Consider the following 13,819-nt stretch of genomic DNA (forward strand, 5'->3'; position numbering starts at 1 on the left):
CGGCCATCGGCGCGGGGCAGCACCGAAGGACAGCGAAAGACAAACATCCCTCGAGATAGTACCTATCAGTAAAATATCAAATTCTAGAGGGGCTGATCAGAAATATAAATTGTAATGTAATGGAAAGGCAATTATGTACCGTGCAAAACACTTAAAAAATAATCATGTGATGCCGCGCGGCCTGCCGTAATCGGGATTATCGAGAAAGATAAGATAACAGCGACAACAATACCGATCGCAATACCTGGAAATGCTTGTTGATTGATGGAATGTTAGTTCTGTTACTCAACTACATCGTTTTATAACGTTCTAAGTTCATTGAAAAAAAGTTTAAGCGTTGGGGCATATAACGGAATCTGACCTACTGGAGTAATAAATGAAAATTCTGAACATAATTAATTGTTATACTTAGTTTAACTGTGGACTGATTTTTAGACGTTTCTGGTTACTTGATATATTTATTCGTTTGTGGTTCCTGTGACATAAAAATATTAAAACATGTTCTTCAGAGATATATATGGAACATTAATACTCATTACCGTTCAACCTTCCTGTATAACAAGGATATGTAAGAGAGGATTAGCTCCCTTAGACACTTTGCAGTGGTGCCAACACATTTAACACATGTCTTAATAGTATCGATTTAATGGCAATAACAACGAAACAACGTACTTGTCCTTTGGAAACATTAATTTTCTTTTTTCTTAACGGGCAGTAACATATTTTTGACACTCAAATGTAAAAGAAAACAACCATAATCGCATTCTTGATATTCGCTTTATGCTGAATTTGCCAATGTCGTAGTGTAGCGGGATCAAGCAACGTCGAGCGTAGCTGCTGAGCGACCCTGTCCTTGCAAGCAGCTCGCCTGCCCGGCCATTGGTGGTAGTTCGGAACTCTCTTTTAAGCCGTTGGTCCTTAGGTTGTGTTAGAGTGGGCTTCTTAGCCCTAGCTTCGACTGGTAAAATAAGATATCTTTACTTTACTTTACAGAATTTGTTATTTAGAAACGGGGCGCCTAGTACAATTTTATTGTTATTTTTATGTGAAGGAAATGGTACGGATTCCTGTCCTACTCTTTTCTACTGAGGTATTTGTTGTCTGATATGTACAAAATACGTTCTCTTAAAAGTGAACTATGTTCACTTTTAAAATATTCACTATATTTTACCAATTATTATAAAAAGACATAAGATGCCAAACTCTGGCCTCTCACTACAAGGCTTTGGGATAAAATAATGCAAATAATACCAAATAAACTGTTTATAGAGTATTTGACCGAAATTCACTGCAATAAAAACACAATGAACAAGAATAATAGACAAAAAACATAACCAAGATAATGTTATTTACAAATTTGACATACTAGCTGGTTGCACCAAGCTTTATTGCTGCATTGCGATGCTTCATTCAACACAGCGATTAATAAAAATAACAGCATTAAAATTAACGTTCTTTATCATAACCAATACTTAATTTCCTGAACATTGCTTAAATATGCACCTTGAAAAGCAAAAATACTCTTGTCTAAACAGTGAAATTGTTATGCTCGGAGCTCGGACAGCATACGGACATGCTCGGAGCTCGGACAGCATACGGACATGCTCGGAGCTCGGACAGCATACGGACATGCTCGGAGCTCGGACAGCATACGGACATGCTGCTGAAAAGACGTAGAAACAAAACAATGTAACTTAATGTTACATTTATTTATTTTTAGAATCTTTAAATTCGACATGTTGATATATTTTTTGTTAAGAGAATTTTATTTAAACGCACTCGTATTTTGTCTTAGAAAAGTTTTGGGGTTTGAATTAAACTTTCTTAGTTTAAATTTTTTTAATTTTGCTTATGAGTCAAATTCCCTTTAAAAATCAATACTAAATTCCATATTTTAAGTGTGGATATTAAGGAATAGTATACTATATTCAGTTTGTTTGTTTGGTATCCTATTGTTCCATTAGGGAATGTACAATATAAGGAAAGCTTAGACCAAATTTAGTTGGTATAATTACGAAATTTATGTTATATACACATATAAAAACACTGATTGCATTTACTTTTGTTATCATGTTTTATTAAAATAAACTTTAAAAATTGTTTTATAATTTTATTTCGGAAATTTGGTCACAAATCGGAATCTTAGAAAATATGTACAAGTGATTAGAATTTATTATGATGATATTACATTTTTCGCATTTGTGTATTTATATCAAATACGTTTCACTGAGTGTACGGTTAATTTTTATTGGCTAATAAACATAAGAAACAATGTTGAACTTATTATTTAGCGCTATGGAATCACCAATTGGTATGACATTTTTATTTGAATTTGTATTAAATACATGTTTTAGAGTTAGTGTAGTTGACACACAACATGATGGTTGTGATTCCTGACTTAGGCGTGTCACAAGGCTCTGGTATTTTTTATTTTAACCTAGTTTTTAATTAGTTCTTAGTTATTTACCTGAAGAAGAGATCAGATTGCAGATCTCGAAATGTAGTGTTACTGATTTTTTGTTTCACTGAACAATAGGAAATGTTCGGAAAAATCCTGTTTCCTTCACAACTCTTTCCATCGTCAAAAATAAAGTTCAAACAGACAATTGGTGTATCAGGTCTCATAACTCTTTGAAGAACTCAACTTAGTTACTCTATTGGTAAAGAAGATTGTATTTATTTAGGTTTATCTGGAAATCAACAACGTTTATCAGTTCATGACAAGAAAATGTTTTGTAGAAATTAAGGAATTTTCTACATACATCATTGTTATGTATTCAAAAAATTTAAACTACGCCAATTACTTGTTGACTGCAGCATCAAGGCAGGTTTGTTCTATAAAAAAAAATTATACTAAGATAATGTTGGTAAAACTGGTAGACTTATAAGCAAGGATCTCCCTTGAGATTAGTGACTCCTATATTCATTACCACTGCAGGAAGACACAGGGAGAGAGGGGGGGGGGCTAAGGCCAATCCCGTGGTAGCAGTAGTTAGACATTGCGCAAGGTGTAACAGATGAGAACCGTGTCTTCCAAGCATTCAATTCTCATACGAGTAGTTTGACAGAGACTAGAGGTGGAGAACTTGCTTAGCGTGGACACCAGACACTGGCTACACCACATTGGGTTAACAAGTATGGTAACAACTACTGGACTTTACAGTGAAAATATTTAAATGTTTGCATTCTGATAAATCTTTGAGTTAAAGTTTTTATCTACATACATTCTTAACAGCCTTAAACATTTATAAAAAAATGAGTTCTCATTAAGTTTGACAAAAAATGTATCATATGTTCAGTTTTCTACTTGGAGTTTGTTTTTGGCAATGGACAGATCTTCGAGGAACTCTGATATTTCGAACATGTCAGCAACACAACGTTTCGACTTCTGCAATCTGATCTCTTCCTCAGGTGAATGACAAAAATAACACATGTACTACAATCTAGGTTATAACCATTTTAACATACATTGTATTCATGTTTTAGGTTATGTTGGCAGCTTAGGCTGAATTGTTAAATTTTGGATTCTTCCATTATACATCGCCAAAATCTGAAATGCCTAGATGCATACTTCTGTCGAGGCAATTATTTTCATTTACAGTCCTATAGTTTAATATGTAATATGACAGGACTATTAGTAGGCTACGTTAATAGTAATCTAAGTCACTGGTAGTCTTACGTTATTACAATATAATAATGCATCAATAATGAAATCTACTGATAGTAAAGTCATAAACTACCATTACGAGACCATTATCTCTTATAAATAAGAATGGTTCGCTAAATGTATTGCTGAGTGCTAATTTTGAGAACGACTGAACATTTTTGGCTATTTTTTGTAAATAGTCGTTGCAGTGCAAGGAAGGTATATATAAAGAGAAACATTGGAACATTTATTTCTCGTATACTTTAGAATATGTATACTTTTATGTGTGTGCATGTACATATGGATATATGTATCCCTACACTGGTTATTTGGATGTATATGTTGGTGTTTTTATTTGAATTATTAACTTTTATACTGTATCGAGTAGTTCCATAAGTCTGATAAAATGTTTAACAAGGTATTTATGTATATTCAGTACGCTTGGTTTATGTATACGGTTGTATTCTTGGTGTTTTGTTGAGAGTTGCTGGCACATTGCACATATAATAACCGGTTACCACCTCTACACAGCAATGTGCTAAAGAGGTGTATATCCACTATGTGTGAGTGACATTATATTACTTTGTCACACGACATCGTTCTGTATGAGTGTATGTTGTGTTTTAGTACCTTACGTATGATTGTTAATTATATATGTACATTTTGGAAATAAAATATTATATTATTATTATGTGGACAAATAATGATCGTGTTATTGTTTCATAATCCTAATTTAGCTTGCGCTGAACAGATGTAGACTCTTTAATGCTCTTACCTTTTTTTCTGTTTTTACTCGCCTTTTTTAGTAGTACTTTGTTATATATTATAGTCTTTGCATTGAAATTGTTCGATATTGTTGTTGTATTTTATAGTTTATTGATTATTTTATGTACATGTATGTAATGGTATTGTAAAAGTGGCGATTGCCGTGGAAATAAATAAAATAAATAAAAATAAATAAAATAAATAATGTTTCAGCTGAACTTCATCAAAGAGACTGAAAAATTTGTTTACATTTTTATTTTACAAAACTTTAAGTACACAGTGCTTTATCAGTAATGTTATGTTATCTGCAGATAAAAAAGAATAAACTATCATAGGACAGTTTATAGAAACTGTTTTCCAGAATGGTTAAAGTTTTTTTAATAATATTAAAACATTTTTATAAGCCCCACCTTAATGAGCAAAGCTGCGAATAAGATACTCAAACACATATTGCACATTTTATATTCATTGACACTGTGATATGGCATTTTTACAGTGGCTTATAGAAAAACAGATGAATTAAACATTCCTCAAAGAGTCATTCTTTCCCAGACTACAGCCGAAAAACAGCAAGACTTAAACTACCATTTTGAAAATTTGCATGAATTTAGTAAGGACTTTCCCTCTTTTTCCTGAAGTAGATGATTTTTTTTTACCGTAGTAGGCTTAGTAGCCCTAAATACTAGTAGCCCTAAAAATACATTGTATACATTTTCTTCATAGCAGCCTCAGCTATGGCACTGAAAATAACTTAAGATAGGTAGTAGATTACAAGGGTTAGAAATAAACGGGGTTCTACTAAAACCTACATATTTTCTTGCTCAGGGAAACAAGGCCAACTATAAACCTGGAGGCGTCGGAAATATAATTCATTCAGAAAAAGATGTTCATCTGCATTCAAAACTTGATATAAGAGGCAGGCCCTTAACCTCTCATTCTCTTAACCGTGAACACTGAAATAATATGTACCTGGTGTATGGCTACTTACTTTTGAAAAGTATCATACTTCACTATCATATCATATGATAAGTGCTTTAGGTAACTACAGAAGTGTGCGAAGGCACAGGTAACAGCTGGCCAGGTATAAAACTACACTTAAGTGCTTTAGGTAACTACAGAAGTGTGCGAAGGCACAGGTAACAGCTGGCCAGGTATAAAACTACACTTAAATGCTTTAGGTAACTACAGAAGTGTGCGAAGGCACAGGTAACAGCTGGCCAGGTATAAAACTACACTTAAAGTGCTTTAGGTAACTACAGAAGTGTGCGAAGGCACAGGTAACAGCTGGCCAGGTATAAAACTACACTTAAGTGCTTTAGGTAACTACAGAAGTGTGCGAAGGCACAGGTAACAGCTGGCCAGGTATAAAACTACACTTAAGTGCTTTAGGTAACTACAGAAGTGTGCGAAGGCACAGGTAACAGCTGGCCAGGTATAAAACTACACTTAAGTGCTTTAGGTAACTACAGAAGTGTGCGAAGGCACAGGTAACAGCTGGCCAGGTATAAAACTACACTTAAGTGCTTTAGGTAGCTACAGAAGTGTGCGAAGGTACAGGTAACAGCTGGCCAGGTATAAAACTACACTTAAGTGCTTTAGGTAGCTACAGAAGTGTGCGAAGGTACAGGTAACAGCTGGCCAGGTATAAAACTACACTTAAGTGCTTTAGGTAACTACAGAAGTGTGCGAAGGCACAGGTAACAGCTGGCCAGGTATAAAACTACACTTAAAGTGCTTTAGGTAACTACAGAAGTGTGCGAAGGCACAGGTAACAGCTGGCCAGGTATAAAACTACACTTAAGTGCTTTAGGTAACTACAGAAGTGTGCGAAGGCACAGGTAACAGCTGGCCAGGTATAAAACTACACTTAAGTGCTTTACAAATACAGAAGAAGGAGCACAGGTAACAGCTGGCACTAAAAAACTACACTTAAATGCTTTAGGTAACTACAGAAGTGTGCGAAGGCACAGGTAACAGCTGGCCAGGTATAAAACTACACTTAAGTGCTTTAGGTAACTACAGAAGTGTGCGAAGGCACAGGTAACAGCTGGCCAGGTATAAAACTACACTTAAGTGCTTTAGGTAACTACAGAAGTGTGCGAAGGCACAGGTAACAGCTGGCCAGGTATAAAATTACACTTAATGCTTTAGGTAACTACAGAAGTGTGCGAAGGCACAGGTAACAGCTGGCCAGGTATAAAACTACACTTAAGTGCTTTAGGTAACTACAGAAGTGTGCGAAGGCACAGGTAACAGCTGGCCAGGTATAAAACTACACTTAAAGTGCTTTAGGTAGCTACAGAAGTGTGCGAAGGCACAGGTAACAGCTGGCCAGGTATAAAACTACACTTAAGTGCTTTAGGTAGCTACAGAAGTGTGCGAAGGCACAGGTAACAGCTGGCCAGGTATAAAACTACACTTAAGTGCTTTAGGTAGCTACAGAAGTGTGCGAAGGCACAGGTAACAGCTGGCCAGGTATAAAACTACACTTAAGTGCTTTAGGTAGCTACAGAAGTGTGCGAAGGCACAGGTAACAGCTGGCCAGGTATAAAACTACACTTAAGTGCTTTAGGTAGCTACAGAAGTGTGCGAAGGTACAGGTAACAGCTGGCCAGGTATAAAACTACACTTAAGTGCTTTAGGTAGCTACAGAAGTGTGCGAAACAGGTAACAGCTGGCCAGGTAAGTGCTTTAGGTACAGAAGTGTTAAGGTAGTGCTACAGAGTAACAGCTGGCCAGGAAGGCTACAGGTAAACACGTATATACACTTAAAGGCTTTAGAAGTGTTTCAGGCAAACACAGGTAACAGCTGGCCAATGTACTATAAAATTACACTGTTGATAAATATTGTAGACACAGAACACAAGTAAAACCCATCTTAACAAGATTATTTTATTTATATGTGATTTTAATTGCATACTTAGTTAACAAATATGTCATGGGATCATGGCCAACAGGCTTGACAGAACGTTGACCAACTGCTCAGCTCCTCGTCTGTTCACTTTGTCGAAATTCTTCATCTGAGCTTGACACCGTTTGAACCATTCACGGGTGAGGGGAAATTTGTCCCCAGGTGGACAGAAGGCCTGAAAACATCACCTGACATGTAAAATCTTGACAATAAATTATTTTCCTGTACATAGTTTTATTACTTAACTCCCTACGATGGTTTACAGGTAAAAGAGTTACTGTGTATGATATCGTTAATTACTTCACCAAAATTTACAATAATAATTGTTTTTTTGGGCAAAGAGGAAAGTCTTAAAAAACCAACAACATCTAAGTTTTAGCTGGCGACACAAATCCAACACAAATGTTTCAACAACAATGTCATGTTCTATTAATTGTATCCCAACTATTATCGATTTGTACTCATTCTACTCTGATCATAAATCTAGCCTTTCAGTCCAAATGTGTACTGCTGGTGTTGTTATTGCAAGGACTTATGTTCTGATGTATGAAAACAACGAACATAGTTCTGATGTAAAGCAAATAAGCTTTCCAACAATTGCAGCTGTTGACTCTGCCGAGTATCTACATTTTCCCGACGTTGGAAGTGAAACAAATTGGCGTATAAATGAGCCTTAAAGAATGCAAAAACTGTATGTAAGAATGGATATTGTGGGATAAATAACAACATTATTTTTATTTAAATTTCTAGACGTTTGCTAAACATGTTAACATGTTTTTGCAATAAACAATTTGACTTTGACTTTAGGACACTAGCTTTATTCTGATGTATGGCGCTAATTATATTCTGATATATGACACCAGTTCTGTTCTGATTCATGGCAATAGTTATGTTCTGATTCATGGCAATAGTTATGTTCTGATGTATGGAGATAGTTATGTTCAGATTTATAACACTAGTTCTTTCTGATGTATGGCGCTAGTTATGTTCAGATTTATGTCAATAGTTCTGTTCTGATTCATGGCAATAGTTATGTTCAGATTTATGTCAATAGTTCTGTTCTGATGTATGGAGATAGTTATGTTCAGATTTATAACACTAGTTCTTTAGTTCTAGACTGTGTTATGTGAGAGAATCTCAATAGCTTCTGTTCTGATGTATGGACACTAGTTCACTAACCCCGAGCCCATCTACAACGGTGACTAGACTGTAGTCAGTGACTGTGAGAGAATCTCCGGCAATAAACTTCTGTTTGATGTATGACACTAGTTCACTAACCCCGAGCCCATCTACAATGGTGACTAGACTGTAGTCAGCGACTGTGAGAGAATCTCTGGCAATAAACTTCTGTTTGATGTATGACACTAGTTCACTAACCCCGAGCCCATCTACAATGGTGACTAGACTGTAGTCAGTGACTGTGAGAGAATCTCCGGCAATAAACTTCTGTTTGATGTATGACACTAGTTCACTAACCCCGAGCCCATCTACAACGGTGACTAGACTGTAGTCAGTGACTGTGAGAGAATCTCCGGCAATAAACTTCTGTTTGATGTATGACACTAGTTCACTAACCCCGAGCCCATCTACAATGGTGACTAGACTGTAGTCAGTGACTGTGAGAGAATCTCCGGCAATAAACTTCTGTTTGATGTATGACACTAGTTCACTAACCCCGAGCCCATCTACAATGGTGACTAGACTGTAGTCAGTGACTGTGAGAGAATCTCCGGCAATAAACTTCTGTTTGATGTATGACACTAGTTCACTAACCCCGAGCCCATCTACAATGGTGACTAGACTGTAGTCAGTGACTGTGAGAGAATCTCCGGCAATAAACTTCTGTTTGATGTATGACGTATGACACTAGTTCACTAACCCCGAGCCCATCTACAATGGTGACTAGACTGTAGTCAGTGACTGTGAGAGAATCTCTGGCAATAAACTTCTGTTTGATGTATGACACTAGTTCACTAACCCCGAGCCCATCTACAATGGTGACTAGACTGTAGTCAGTGACTGTGAGAGAATCTCCGGCAATAAACTTCTGTTTGATGTATGACACTAGTTCACTAACCCCGAGCCCATCTACAATGGTGACTAGACTGTAGTCAGTGACTGTGAGAGAATCTCCGGCAATAAACTTCTGTTTGATGTATGACACTAGTTCACTAACCCCGAGCCCATCTACAATGGTGACTAGACTGTAGTCAGTGACTGTGAGAGAATCTCCGGCAATAAACTTCTGTTTGATGTATGACACTAGTTCACTAACCCGAGCCCATCTACAATCGTGACTAGACTGTAGTCAGTGACTGTGAGAGAATCTCCGGCAATAAACTTCTGTTTGATGTATGACACTAGTTCACTAACCCCGAGCCCATCTACAATGGTGACTAGACTGTAGTCAGTGACTGTGAGAGAATCTCCGGCAATAAACTTCTGTTTGATGTATGACACTAGTTCACTAACCCCGAGCCCATCTACAATCGTGACTAGACTGTAGTCAGTGACTGTGAGAGAATCTCCGGCAATAAACTTCTGTTTGATGTATGACACTAGTTCACTAACCCCGAGCCCATCTACAATCGTGACTAGACTGTAGTCAGTGACTGTGAGAGAATCTCCGGCAATAAACTTCTGTTTGATGTATGACACTAGTTCACTAACCCCGAGCCCATCTACAATGGTGACTAGACTGTAGTCAGTGACTGTGAGAGAATCTCCGGCAATAAACTTCTGTTTGATGTATGACACTAGTTCACTAACCCCGAGCCCATCTACAATCGTGACTAGACTGTAGTCAGTGACTGTGAGAGAATCTCTGGCAATAAACTTCTGTTTGATGTATGACACTAGTTCACTAATCCCCGAGCCCATCTACAATGGTGACTAGACTGTAGTCAGTGACTGTGAGAGAATCTCCGGCAATAAACTTCTGTTTGATGTATGACACTAGTTCACTAACCCCGAGCCCATCTACAATGGTGACTAGACTGTAGTCAGTGACTGTGAGAGAATCTCCGGCAATAAACTTCTGTTTGATGTATGACACTAGTTCACTATCCCCGAGCCCATCTACAATGGTGACTAGACTGTAGTCAGTGACTGTGAGAGAATCTCCGGCAATAAACTTCTGTTTGATGTATGACACTAGTTCACTAACCCCGAGCCCATCTACAATGGTGACTAGACTGTAGTCAGTGACTGTGAGAGAATCTCCGGCAATAAACTTCTGTTTGATGTATGACACTAGTTCACTAACCCCGAGCCCATCTACAATGGTGACTAGACTGTAGTCAGTGACTGTGAGAGAATCTCCGGCAATAAACTTCTGTTTGATGTATGACACTAGTTCACTAACCCCGAGCCCATCTACAATGGTGACTAGACTGTAGTCAGTGACTGTGAGAGAATCTCCGGCAATAAACTTCTGTTTGATGTATGACACTAGTTCACCTAACCCCGAGCCCATCTACAATGGTGACTAGACTGTAGTCAGCGGACTGTGAGAGAATCTCTGGCAATAAACTTCTGTTTGATGTATGACACTAGTTCACTAACCCCGAGCCCATCTACAATGGTGACTAGACTGTAGTCAGTGACTGTGAGAGAATCTCCTGGCAATAAACTTCTGTTTGATGTATGACACTAGTTCACTAACCCCGAGCCCATCTACAATGGTGACTAGACTGTAGTCAGTGACTGTGAGAGAATCTGGCAATAAACTTCTGTTTGATGTATGACACTAGTTCACTAACCCCGAGCCCATCTACAACGACTAGACTCAGTCAGCAACTTCTCGATGTTTCTCGTGTCTCGGTCTTGTAGTCGATCTTGCCTAGTCCTTCCTCGTTCGGCTTCTTAAGATTAAATAGCAAGGGCTTCTGAAAAATAAAGCAAAAGTTTTAAAATATTATTTTACGATTCAGAATATTAAATAATACTTGTTATGTATTTATTGTGTCTGTATACTTATATTGCATTTATTCTGAAACATCATTCCATTTTTACGAGTACAAGGATTGACCTTCTAGAGCTATTCCAAAAGTAACTACAGTTTGGTAATAAGAGAAAACACCAATTCTGATAAAAAGACTTTACTAGGAGTATATAAATTTTAAAACTACATTTTTCCCGAACATGGTTTTTCCTGCAAAATCGCTAATTAAAAAATAAAGTAAAAATAAAAAAATAAAGTGCGCGCTAACTTTACATTAGACGGGAAACTTTATCGCGGCACACATGCCATAGAAACTTTATTGTGGCACACATGCCATAGAAACTTTATTGTGGCACACATGCCATAGAAAATGAAAGAGTGATCATAAAACCCTGTAACTGTCACAGACCTGCTGGGCGCGCAGACTATATGTGTGTGTGTGTGTGTGTGTGTGTGTGTGTGAGAGAGAGAGAGAGAGAGAGAGAGAGAGAGAGAGAGAGAGATAGAGAGAGAGAGAGAGAGAGAGCGCACTGCACCCTGTAATAACATAAAACTGCTAAATAAATTTACCTAACGATAGACTTTGAGGTCTGATGCATTTCAGAAAACATAGACAAATGTTAAGTTACAGGTGAGACATCCTGACACAATCCATCAAGAATATGAACTTTAACGTTATGGAAGACATGGCCCTACCACACAAAACACTGCAGTAGTAGGATGAAACATGTGGATGCCATTTGTACAATAACTTTTGATGTGAAAACTGTTATTCCTCTCCTACCTACAGGCTATTTACTAATAAACGTTTCCAAACTGCCAGTATTATCAACTGTTTGGATCCCATTAACTTCAATTATTGCAATGGTTGATTTTAATAAAGATTTAGGAGAAGCAGCATAACTAGCCGGTTTAATACTTGGAGACTTTTGAGAGTTTAGTTTAGTCGTTTTTAGATAGAGGTTTTTCCTGATCCGCAAACTTTCATAAAATGTCCTTTTTGCCACAAGTATGACACAATCGATTAGCTGCTAGACATTGACTCCGCAAATGCGTATTACTTGAACTACAGAAATAGCACTTTCAAGATGTAACTAATAAAACGATTTCATCGTCGTTATTCGAGGATTGATTACTTTTGGCCGATATTTGATCGGTTTCTTTAGAATTATGGATGGAGTTTAATACAGAGTGTTGATTAACATAGGATTCTGATTGACTCTAAGCTAAAAGCTCCATCCAACGATAATATTTGTTTTCATATGATAAGTAAACCCCGAATAAATGCATCCCGAATGTAATCATTTTGAATTTGTTCAGCAGTTACTTGAGAAAACTGCATGGCTTATTTAAATCGTTAAAGGCTTGTAAATACTTATCTATCGATTTTCTTCATTTCTGACAACGAGTTGCTAGTAGATGCCTGGAATATATTTCATTTTTATTACGGACATAAAGTTCTTTTAACTTTCAATATCTTCATCGAATGTTACAGTCCCAGAAATGTATTTGTGAACAGATGGACTAACGTGATTAACAAATAAACGTAGTTTTACCTTCTCATTTGTCGCATTAGCATCGCACTCCTAGAACAAGAAGTTAGAAAGCGTTTGATGCCATTGCAGTCATTGTTCTTCTACAGATTCTTGTTTAGGCTTTACATAACATTATTTAGATATTAATATTATTATGTTTAAGATGTTTTTCCATAACCACTAAAAAATTGAATAAATTGTAATAAAATAAAACGGCTGAATAAATTTACCTAAAGATAGGTTTCAATAAACTTTGAAGTCTGATGCAGTTCATAAAACATAAAGAAATGTTAAGTTACAGGTAAGAGCATTATTAACAGTTTACTATATTTTTTCAAACAACACATGTTATCAAAATCATCATCCCCCCACACCAACCAGAGATGTAAGCGAACAGTGATTACTCTTGGAATATACCTCGCATTAGTTATCTTGCAGCTTTTGACAAGAATATTTTATTTGTTTCCGTGATCTGTTTGTAGTTTTGTAATGACCACGCTTGTTCGAAACCACCGTTCCTATGTCTGCATGGCTGCAAAAAGCTTCACCATTGATGTGGCATGAGCGTTCATTACCACCTGCTAAATTCAATCACGTATTCTCTCATATGACCCATACTCTCAGTCATGTTTGGGGTAATTGTAACCAGTTGGAGAATTGGTTACAGTACTGGGGTATCAACTCAATAATAAAGAGATATCCCTTTCCGAATGCGGTTAGAGGAGTTTACGGAATTTCTTCTAATGCATCGATCCGTAATGAACTCCAAATTTATATAAAATGAGGTAATTAGTAAACCTGATCAGCGATTACCCTTAGGAAAATGAGCGATTTTGCACCAGACCTCTTGGTATTGGTTGGCTCTTGAGCAAAATAGGCTTAGAGCGGGGGAGGGAGGGGAGCTAAGTTATTTAACCCATGATTTACACACTCAGCCGTGGACGCGATGAAAACGTTTTTCACGTTTAGACTCCTCGTAAAATAGTAATTGTTTCTTCAAGCAAACCTTTTTGACGCAA

The sequence above is a fragment of the Homalodisca vitripennis genome, chromosome 8 (genome assembly GCF_021130785.1).
Source record: "Homalodisca vitripennis isolate AUS2020 chromosome 8, UT_GWSS_2.1, whole genome shotgun sequence".
Classification (NCBI taxonomy): Eukaryota; Metazoa; Arthropoda; class Insecta; order Hemiptera; family Cicadellidae; genus Homalodisca; species Homalodisca vitripennis.